Source organism: Pinus tabuliformis, chromosome 2_2, assembly GCF_031772625.1.
Source record: "Pinus tabuliformis cultivar Carrire ecotype Pingquan chromosome 2_2, CPIR1, whole genome shotgun sequence".
Classification (NCBI taxonomy): Eukaryota; Viridiplantae; Streptophyta; class Pinopsida; order Pinales; family Pinaceae; genus Pinus; species Pinus tabuliformis.
In genome coordinates this window covers 750610637-750621525 of record NC_142300.1, presented here as the reverse complement: position 1 = coordinate 750621525, position 10889 = coordinate 750610637, and the positions used below count along the sequence as shown (strand labels likewise).

General features: G+C 36.3%; 1 pseudogene; it reads left to right on the top strand.

Annotated features, from left to right (window-relative positions):
* Positions 1-4980: 4980 nt before the first annotated feature.
* The window catches only part of LOC149194860 (rhamnogalacturonan I rhamnosyltransferase 1-like), a 38353-nt pseudogene continuing 32444 nt past the window's right edge, over positions 4981-10889 (top strand).

Below are 10889 nucleotides of genomic sequence, written 5' to 3'. Positions count from 1 at the left end.
ATTCACACCAAAAATTTAAAGACTACATGCTAGAAGAGGATGGAAACCTCTTGCAAAGGAACACAAGTTTATGATCCTAATTCTCAATAATTGAGAAATTTAGTGATAAGAGAATTGTGTGATGCACCATATGTTGGACACTAGGGTACCAGAAAACTATTGTAGCTACAAGAATCCAATATTTTTGACTTACTATGAAAAAACATGTGGTTGATTACATAGCCAAATGCATGTGATGTTAGAAGGTAAAGGCTAAACATAGACATCCAGCATGATTTCTATATCCACTGTCCATTCCTAAATTCAAATGAGAAATTGTTACCATAAATTTCATTGCCAAGCTACCAAGGATAAAAACATAAGATGATTCCATCATGGTATTGATGAACAAGCTTATGAAAGGAAAGCATATTCTTTCAACTAAGTTTATTGATAAAGAATCCAATATTGTGGAAATTTATATAAAAAGGAAATTGTGAAGTTATATTTTGAGTTGGGATAACCTAGAAAGCAAAGTGATTTTTGGGATATATATTATAAAAGAGATGTAAGAACATATGTTAAAGATACGTAAAAATATAAAGGATAAAATATAAGATAGGTAGAAAGTTGCACAAACAAAGGAAAAATGCATAGATAATTTAGATTGGTTGGGCATGTGTTTTTCAAAGTGAAGGCTAAAAAGAGCTCACTAAAATTGGGAAGCTACCCAGAATCAGTAGCACAATATTGTGGGCCATTTGAAATCCTAGATAAGATAATGTTGGTTATATACATTCTTGCATTACTTGCATCCATGAATATTCATAAAAGTGTTTCATGTATCTTTATTGAAAAAGTATGTGCCTAATCATAACCTTGTGATTGATTAAACTATGGTCTAGGTGGAGCACAAACAAAACTCTTGGGTGGAGCCAATATGCATCTTTGACTCAAAATTCAAAGTTCTTGTGTACAAAGCCATTATCTTGGTAAAGGTCCAATCGACCTATTGCAATCCTGAAGATACCACATTGGAGTACGAAGAGGCTATGTGGGAGGACTACCTATAGATTTTGCATATTTTGAGGAAATAGGAATGTGCATAAATGACTAAAGACTCCATTTTTTATAGCTAGGATTAATAAATTCTATAGCTTGGATATTTTAATGTACAACTAGTGGCTGATCCTTCAAAGGTAAGTGGGACAAACTAAAGGATTGTGATTGAGAGAAGGGAGTACTCTTCCTTGGATTATGTAGGTTGAGGGGAGTGAGTGTTGGGAATTTGGAATTTCTATAGGAGTTACTAAATTGTAAAATTATAGAGTGCTAAGATGTAATTTTTTTTATGTATATACATGTAAAACTATATGGTGATGTGCATCAAATATAGTGAAAAAGTGTAGGGGTAGGAAAAAGTAACATAACGGTTTTGATCACTAGATTCGAAATGTATATTTTTAAATACGATGAATGTGTAAATTCCAAGATATATAATATGTAAAAATGTAGCAAAATATCGCTAGCATTATTGGATTTCAATGGTTTCATTATGTAAGGTGACCAATGTGCGAAACTCACAATAGTCGGGAGGAGACATAAAAAAAATTTATCCATGTTAAGGGTTGGTGTGGTCTAGGCCTAGTGTGGTTGTCAAGTGATTTTGATGGCTTAGATGCCCTAGGTTGTGGTTTCTTATATCACATGCTAGTACGACAAGTCATGGACACAATATCAAACAAAAAATTATATGTAAACTTTTATATTCAAAATAATAATATAAAATACATCACTGGTTATAAAATGGACAAGAACATATTCATGGAGGACCTATCATTCCATAAAGGAGGGGGATAAAAATGGGTCCAAGGGTAAATCATACATGCCTAAAATCCCATGTTATTAGCATAAATTAAATTTCATTACCATATAATCCCCATTTGACTTATTAAAACCAGACATTGAATGCATTTTTGAGGTTGGTAGAAGAGTCATATCAATTAGTTATTGAAGCATGGGCTAAGTACACTCCTGAATGGAGTGGTTTTATTGAATGCATGTAAGAGGTGGGTGACAGAGTCATCTCACCTAGATGTGACAACATGTGATGAGTAAAATTATCTTTTGAATCATCGAGTCAAAACATGCATAAGAAAAGGACTTTGAGTAGAGGGAATAGCTAACTTTCAAAAAGCAAGAGGACCAAAAAAACTAGAGATTTGGTGCTACAAGAGGAGAAAATACAATTTGTGTTGAAAACCAATCTCTAGTGTTGATATTTATGAAAAGAACTAGCTTTGAATTTTTGTGAGAGGTTCTCATTTAGAAATCACTCAAGTGCTTGTGTAAAGGTTGACATTGTAAGTGCTCCACTAGTAGCTAGATTTCCTAAATCCCATAACTAAGAGGTTCCTTACCAATCTATGTTAGAGCCCTGGAGGGGATGGAGATTGTCTAAGGGAATATGATATAGAGAAATAAATATCATCCTTAGATTGTGAAAAATGATGGGAAAGAGAGTTGGCTAGTAGGAATTATTGTAGGGGTCGCCTCACTCTTAATTTACTACGTATTGGTATGTTAGTGTTGAATATAGACATCAATAGGAGCATGCTCACCTTTGTGGAATCATAACCCTAGATTATGGGTGGCCTATTCTAGAGAGAATTAGTCCAAAAATAACTATGGTTGGATGGAATATTTGACTTTTGTAGCTAGCTGTGTAAAACATTTATAAGGATAAATATTCCAATCACTCTATTATTTAATATGTAAATGTTATGCTTGAATGTTATGTTCAATTTATGTTATGTATGTTTAAACGTTGTTGTGCATGATTAATTCATCTACATTCTTTAATTTAAAAATCATGGATAGTCACATGAGCATATATGTCAGACAACATACATTCACTTGTTTCAAAATGGTATTAGAGTTGGATTTATGGTAACATTCCTTAGAGTAAGGGTCTACTTATGTCACTCATAGTCTTATTGGTATGTTGTCAAAACCTAGAAAATTTTAAATAGAAGAATAAGTGTGATGAGGTTTAATCATATTCATCTCAAACATCCACAAAGAAATGCAAAAAAAATACCCGAACAATAGAGAAAGTAAATCATAAATGAATCCAAAGAAAAATTATTGGTTCTTATTCATCTCACAATGGATTTTTTATAGTTTTACAAAGAGATCATCAATTGAAGAGTCAATCCTTAAATTTGGCATGCATACAAATTAAAGGCTAGAAGAAACAACAAAATATGCAACTAACTAACAAAATAGCATTTAAGATCTAGAAAGGGATCCTTCATGGGAGGTGAACTACTAGTGATGATGCTCCTTGGCAATCATGGCCTAATGTGTCACATTAGGTCCTCCCAGCTTAGATGGATATTTTCCCCACTTTCTTCTCAATTTAGTGATGGAGCTATGTATGTGAAATTTCTATTAGATAGGTTATCACTAAAATTGTGAGCACTACTAAAAATGATATGATGAGCAAGGTTACAATGATGTGCACGAGCATATGAATCAAACCCTACTCAATGTGTAGATGAAAAAAACTATGCTATGAAAAAAATTGAAAATATGTTGTTGTTGTAAGCTACCAAACACTACTAACATCATAGTGTGCCCATCATAAAATTCTAATATATAAAATGAAACAAAGATCTTATCCAAGATGTAAAAACTCATTGTGTAAGTATCTCACTCTTACACCCAAAATATTTAATCTCTAAGAAGATTTTGACCTTCAAAATGATCAACATGCATACTTTTGTGACATTTCACAATGAATAAAAGTTATTATTTTACACACCATTAAAAAAAAACAAATGTCTAGAAGAAAGAAAATGTCAAAAATCTTCAAATAAATTTAGAGCACCTAAAAATATATCTATTCGTCCTATAATTTAACATATTTTACTCAAAATTGGGCGTGTTGTTAAACATATTTTACCATGATCTAATTCCCACCAAAAAAAAAGTCCAGAACAATAGTTTTGCACAGCAATATCGATCTCCAATCTTCCCTGGAATATATGGAAACAGGAGGTCACACTGGATCAATCTTTAGGATATCTAGATCGATTCCCATTCTTCAAATCGATTGAAATTTGATGCCTTAGTTGTAGATTTGTTCATTTTCACACAGATTTGTTCTACATTTTCATAGGAAATTCAACAATTATTCATGGACAGTTAGGGTTTCAGGGTTGAATTTCGATATGGTGGATGGAGGAGGATCTCTTCAATAGCACGCTCCACAAAGCATCGATTTGTTCGGCGCCTATTTTCGTATCTCCCCTGATCTTGATATTGTGAAGCTCCACCACGAAGAATGAGGGTGCTACTTCGAAAATATGGTCTTCGATCAACAAATGCCCCTTTAGCCCCTCCTTAGGTCTCTGTAACTTCATCTTGCAATCCTCATATTTCTTGACTTTGAATCTCAGTATTTTGGAAATCTCCTCACAACTTCAATATTATGCTCTAGGATGGTTGAATCAATGTGAGCCACAATTCCTGCTTTAGGGTTTTGTCCTCGAATAACACTAAGAGGTCGAATGTAGGGAAAAGAGCGATAATTTCAAACGCGTTGAAGCAGGCCAGCTTTAGAATAAAGAACGCCAAATCAACATCATTAAGGAGGCTGACATCGACATCGCAGTCGGGATGCGGGGATTCGAAGCCCTACCAAAACTAGGGGACCTCCATTAGCTCAGTGAGGGTTATCCTCATCTCAGGGTTGGGATCCAGGAACCAGAGAATGAGTTGTCAGATGTCGGAGGAAAACCAGGCAGTCCCCCTTGTGGATATTCTTATACAAGGCCATCAAATTTGCATCATGGAATGGTAAGAAACCCATCAGGAGAACGAAAAGTATGACACCACAAGACCAAATGTCAGCCTTGGCACCATCATAGCCCTCCTTTTGGTATCTATTTGAGAAAATATTTAATATTATACTGAAATTATTGAGTATGTAAATTAATGGCAGGACTATATAAAAGCAATGGATACCTAATGGTCTCTTGCAATGGAGGCCTAGATCAAAATATGTTTTCTCCCCTTTTGTCTATCAGAGGCATGCACATTTGAAAATACAACATGAACAAGCCCAGCAACACATACTCCTACACCAATAAACTATTCGATTTTGTATCTTGTCTTCAAGAATACCCATGTAAGGAACAAGACACAAGGAATTTTCTAGCAGTCCAACAACATGACACTTGTTATTTATGTATAGTCATATGCTCTCACCAAGACATAGTTAACTTCAACATCCACGAAAGCCAAAAAAGCATAGTAGTACCACTGAGCCCGAAGCCATCTCTTGTGATATATTAATTGACTTCCAAACATAATTATAGAAGAATATAATTCAAGAAGGACTGTGAGTTCGGTACAACAATTCATTTGTGGGCAAGCTCATTTTAGGAGAATCCAGTGGATGTTATCAACAAAGAAGCCACCTGACCCATAAGAAGGGCTATCAATGTCTTCTTGGAGCAGAGTTTTTCGAAGTTTAGAGCGCAAAATGGAAGATGTGAGCTACAATATGGAAGTTGGTTTATCTCCACCTTTTAGAATTATGCACAATTATCCTTTAGCTATGGCCTTGATTATGGTTCTCCAAAATCTGTAGTTATTTACTTCATGTTGTCACTGTGTTTGCTGAATTTTCTTTTGTGACTGTTTTGTGATATATTATCATTTGATCAAGGTCAATATTTTTCTAATGCTAGATATGTGACATGATCACAATTATCTCAATGTGACTATGGTTGTCTCAAAGTTGTACAAGGCTTCATTTTGGTCAATCTTTTTCTCATGTTAGATATGTGACATGGTTACAATTATCACAATGTGACTGTGGTTGTCCCAAAGTTGGACAAGGCTTCACTTTTGGCAGATCCCAGGTGTTTAACTTAAGTATTACTCCTATCTGTTAACAGATCTTCAGTATGTTTTATTGATTCATTTCAGCATTGGGTATTGCATGGAATTAATTACTTGTGGGGGTGATTTATCCTTCATGTTTCCTTTTGCAAAAATTAATCTTTAATTCTATGTCAACACTGAATTTGAACACATTTTTGATGTGGATCAATCTATCACATCTCTCAGAGGAAAGTTTTAGATAGTAAAGAAGCTTCCTTCAAAGCTGAAGGCAAAGGCAGAAGATGGGGCAGTCTTCACCATGCCTCCTATGAGTTGGCCAAACATGTCCTATTACCTGCATCAGGTTGAGTATCGAAGACTATCATTTAATACTTTGGGCTTTGCACAGAAGGATACTAACAAAGTTTCCTACCATGATACAAATCCTTCCCCTTATAAGAAAGCACAAAGTTTTGCATTTGAATAAGGCATATGCACATCTAGCAAATGATAGCCTGCCACTTGAGGTTTAAAAGTTGTGTTGTCATGTGAATTAAAACATTTTTCTTTTCACTTCAAAAATTGATGAATTGAGTCATTTTTTTTTAAATATTGCAACAACACGGTCCTTTTATGGCTCTTCATCTTTGTTATGAAATGGATATATTGGTTTTTTCTGGTTGCACTCTTCATTGTACCAATGAATAAGTTGAGGAACTCACCAGACTAAGGCATATTACATGTTTGGAAATCATAATATTTTCCTCATCAAGTCTATTAGAGTCCTATAATAATAGGATTCATAATTTTGAATTTACTATGGTTAAGTCTTGTAATATTGTACATATCTTTTCTTTCTACAAATGTTTTCCATATTAAAATTAAAAAATGTGAAGAGGGTATGTCCTAAAAGAAATATCAAAGGACAAAAAGAATAAGAAAAGAAAAAAAATGAAAAAATATGAACCCCAAACAAAACCAGATCATGAAAGTGTGCAAGTCCAAGTGCCACTACTGTTTACTTTTGATGCAGGAGCATCCAACCCAAGGAAACTCATTATATTCTAGTGGAAATAGGTGGTCTTTTGTTTCAAGGAAGTTGGTTTCCTAAGTATTGGATTTATGTAATTAATTATTGTTTTGAGTGATTTTAATGAGAGTAGGAACTAATTGAATATTGTGAGGCTTTATTGTAAATGTTCTCAAATATAGGAGAGCATGAGAGATTTAGGATAGTTGAGAGATTGAAGGATTGAGAATTGACTGTAAATCTTAGATTAGGAGTCAGTTCATGAATCTAGGGATTAGAGAGGAGTTTTAGGAACAAGAAGGAGATTTAGGAATTTTGTTAAGGAATTCATGGATCTAAACCAGAATTGGTTTTAGAATCCCTGGGTATAAATGTAAGCCAAAAAGGCAGAGACAGAGGTTAGATAGGTTAAATGTTTGAGAGAGGCTAGATAGATAGTAGAGTGTGGTTTTGAAGCCTACGGGCAGATTTGTAAAACAAAGGCCACTGTAAAGAAGAATCGGGCCTGAGGGACAGAGATGTTGTAATTATTCATTTGTATTTATGTATACAGTGATTGAGTAGAACTGTATAAATGTGTTTGAGTGATTGAGTAATAAATTCAATATGAATCAGAGTTCTATATATTAATTATATGCAGGCAGATCGTGGCGAATGCTCAGAGGAAGAGAAGAGGTAGAGGACCCAATTGGAGAAACCAGCGATGCTATGGGATGACTGTGATATAGAAATCACAGAGGTTAATTCAAGCAGGACTTAATTGCGCAGTGAAAGAGCAGAAGACCAGAATCTTTGGAAAACCCCGGCCACAAAGAAAACGCTGAAGTATTAGTGTAAAAACTAAGTATACAGAGTAGCGAAGAAGTGAAAAGGAAACGCACAACAACCATTCGATCTAACCGATCAACGGTCACGATTTAAAATGGAGTCAGGATTGGAAACTAGACTTGAAACTTTATAAAGGTTGGTTTATACCCTTATCGGGTCTAGGCGATTGGTCAGATCAGCATATCGGAGTGGAAAGGGTCGACTTAGAGGAGAGCGATTGTGATATCGCGATAGATCCTGGACCGTCGGATCGAAAGTCCAGATCGACGGCCCAGATCTAATCGCTAATCGCATTATCAGAGCTGTCAAGGGATTTGGCAATATCGCCGATATGTGATAATCGGCGATTGGAGGTGTCGGTAGTCGGGGAAGCAGAGATCGGAGGAATAGTATGTGGACCCGACGGACTTATAGCGACGAATGTATAAGATTTGAGGTCCGATAGATGTGTTTGGAGTGGGTTTTCCCATTATTCCATTATATCTACGTTAAAGTGATGCAACCCGATAATGAAGGGAAATCGCATATCGGGAGGTGGTGAGGCGCATATGCATATATGACCCAAGAAGAACCCAATTGCGATTGCGATGAGGGTAAACTTTGGGAATTGTGCAGAGGCCACCTAAAGGTGGAAAAGGTATGTTTTGTGGGTATTTCCCTTTGTAAATGGTTTCTAAAGAATTAAACGCGGACATAAGGGTTTTATGTGTTAAGTCGTATATAGCCAAGGTTAAAAAGGGGGTTTGTATATATATGTGGCATAGGCATTAACAAAGGTATATGAGGGGTTTTAAGTCCCGATAAGTCCTGATATTAAAGGAATGGAAGGTTTAGAAGGGTAAACGGGTCCCGATAGAAGGCTTTAATAATTCCGATAGGAAGGATATATCGGAAGACTTTAATAGAGTCTTATACGAAGACAAGAGGGTGATTTAACTCCCATTTGGAGGTTAGGCGGGGTGATTGGTTCCAAAACAATGGAACTAGAAAACAGGGCTTTAACCATTCATCTTTAGATTTGAAGTCTTTGACCTAGGGAAGCAAAGAAATTCCTGGGAAGTGGTGTTTATGCTTGAATATGCATACTCTGGGTATGCATAGGGGAAACACTGCGTCAACTTTACTGTCTAAAATAATGGTTGTGTGCAGCTCGTCATACATGCCACAACCCATGATAGTCAAACTGTTTAATCTTGAATACTTCATGCTTTAAATTTCCTATTTATAATTAGAGAATAAAGATCTGGCCAAACTGTTTAATCTTGGCAGATCAGTAGATAGGTAGAGGAATAGAATGTGCTCATAAGATTAATCTAAGTCATTAGAAGATAGAAGGTTAGAAGTAGATAGTTTACTTTTCAAAATAAAGAGGAAAGGAAAGGGTATTCTAGCTTAAATGCACCCAACAAAGTGAAGAAAAAATGTTAGGGTAAGTAAAACGGTAAGTAGAGGAAAGGTTGCAGAAAATACAAAGTTGATTGAAGCATAAGAACATCTATAATGTTTAATCATATGTTTCAGTCTGCAGGAGCAGTTGTGAAAGTAAAAGGATGCTTATAAGCTGATTTGGTTAACTTAGCCCTCATTTCATTTCACTTCCCACTAAATACTTACTAATTTCCCATTTTACCCCTTCATTTCTTATGAAGACACCTTTTTCCTTCATTTTCACCCTTTCCCCTTGGTTTCACACATTCCCTAGAAAATTACCCTCTAAATTCATTCCCCTACCCAAAAACCCTTTTCCCCTAGTGTGAAACCCCATTTCCCCTTTAAAAAAATCACTTTCCCCTTGATTAACTTCCCTAAATTTCCCTAAAAACCCCAAAAAACCCATAAAACCATTTATCCTAAGTTTTATCCCCCCCTGCATTATTAATAAACCCTGCAATTCACCATTTTCCTGACAAAAATTGTTTAACATGCCACCCTGGTGCAGTAAACTAACCCTGCTACATAAACCCCAGTCATTATATTTTTAATCCTGCCATTACTCATAAATTAATTACAAATCAATTATAATTAATGCTTGGGCCTCTAATTTCCGCCCTCATTCTCGTAGTGCAACTTCACCGCGTAATAGTTGTAAGATATATCACCCCCAGATCTGAGAGTGCGCATACATATCACATCCATTCACCTCCCGAAGTTTACCCCCCTGAGAGCATGTGATATGAGCGGTTTTGTCCGGGCCCCTTTTGGCTATGTAGCAACACTACATTCACTCGCGTGCTCTCGGGAAAATACCACCCGATGGCCAAAAGCAGTGTGATGGCCACTGAAACCACCTCCCCGCCAAAAGCAAAAACCATCCACTGTTCATTATGAAGTTTCGCGCCAACTTCTAACTGTTGCCGGTTAAAAGGCTGCAGACACCAATTTTTACCCTTTTTGCTCAATTTGCTCTGTGAAAGCTTCCAAGCCTTCTTGCAGAAACCTGAGTTTCTGCAACAAAATTAAACCACCGAGTACCTTCTGAGTATGGCCAGATGCCCAATTCAGCCATCCACAACGCACCTGAAGCCACATTACCCTCTACGGCCGCCATCAAAACTAGTTTGCAGTCCGAACCTCAAATTCCAGGTATTTTGATAACAAACTAGAAATAGCCCTCTCAAATTCAAGAATGTACAATTAATTCAAACATTAAAGTAATTGAATTTAATTAATTTCCTTTGAATTGAGAGTATTTCCCACTGAATACCCAAACCCCTATCCTGCAAACTGCCATTACCCTATCACTGCACCTGAGTTTTCAAAACCTCACTGCTTCAGCCTGTATAAGCTTGATTCCCACATTTATCCTAAAGATGGCTGCCCAGACCTCTCTGGATGTCAGACCTGTGTCAACCCCTCACTTGGACATTGACCATTTGGCCCTAGCAGACAGGGATTTCCAAATTAAAGACACTGCTACTCCAGGCCACCTTCTAAAAATCCACTGCTGGAGTAAGGATAGGTTCCTAAACCATGTAGATGACATTCACCTTTGGGAATCCAATTTACCCAAGTACACATTCCCAGAAGTTCACCCATTCCCTGATATTGTACATTTCTATCATGCATGCTATTTCCCAAGCCAAAGGGCTATTGTGGCACCAAACCAGCAGTTTCTATTCACCATTACTACTGAATCCATCAACGAGATGCTACAAAT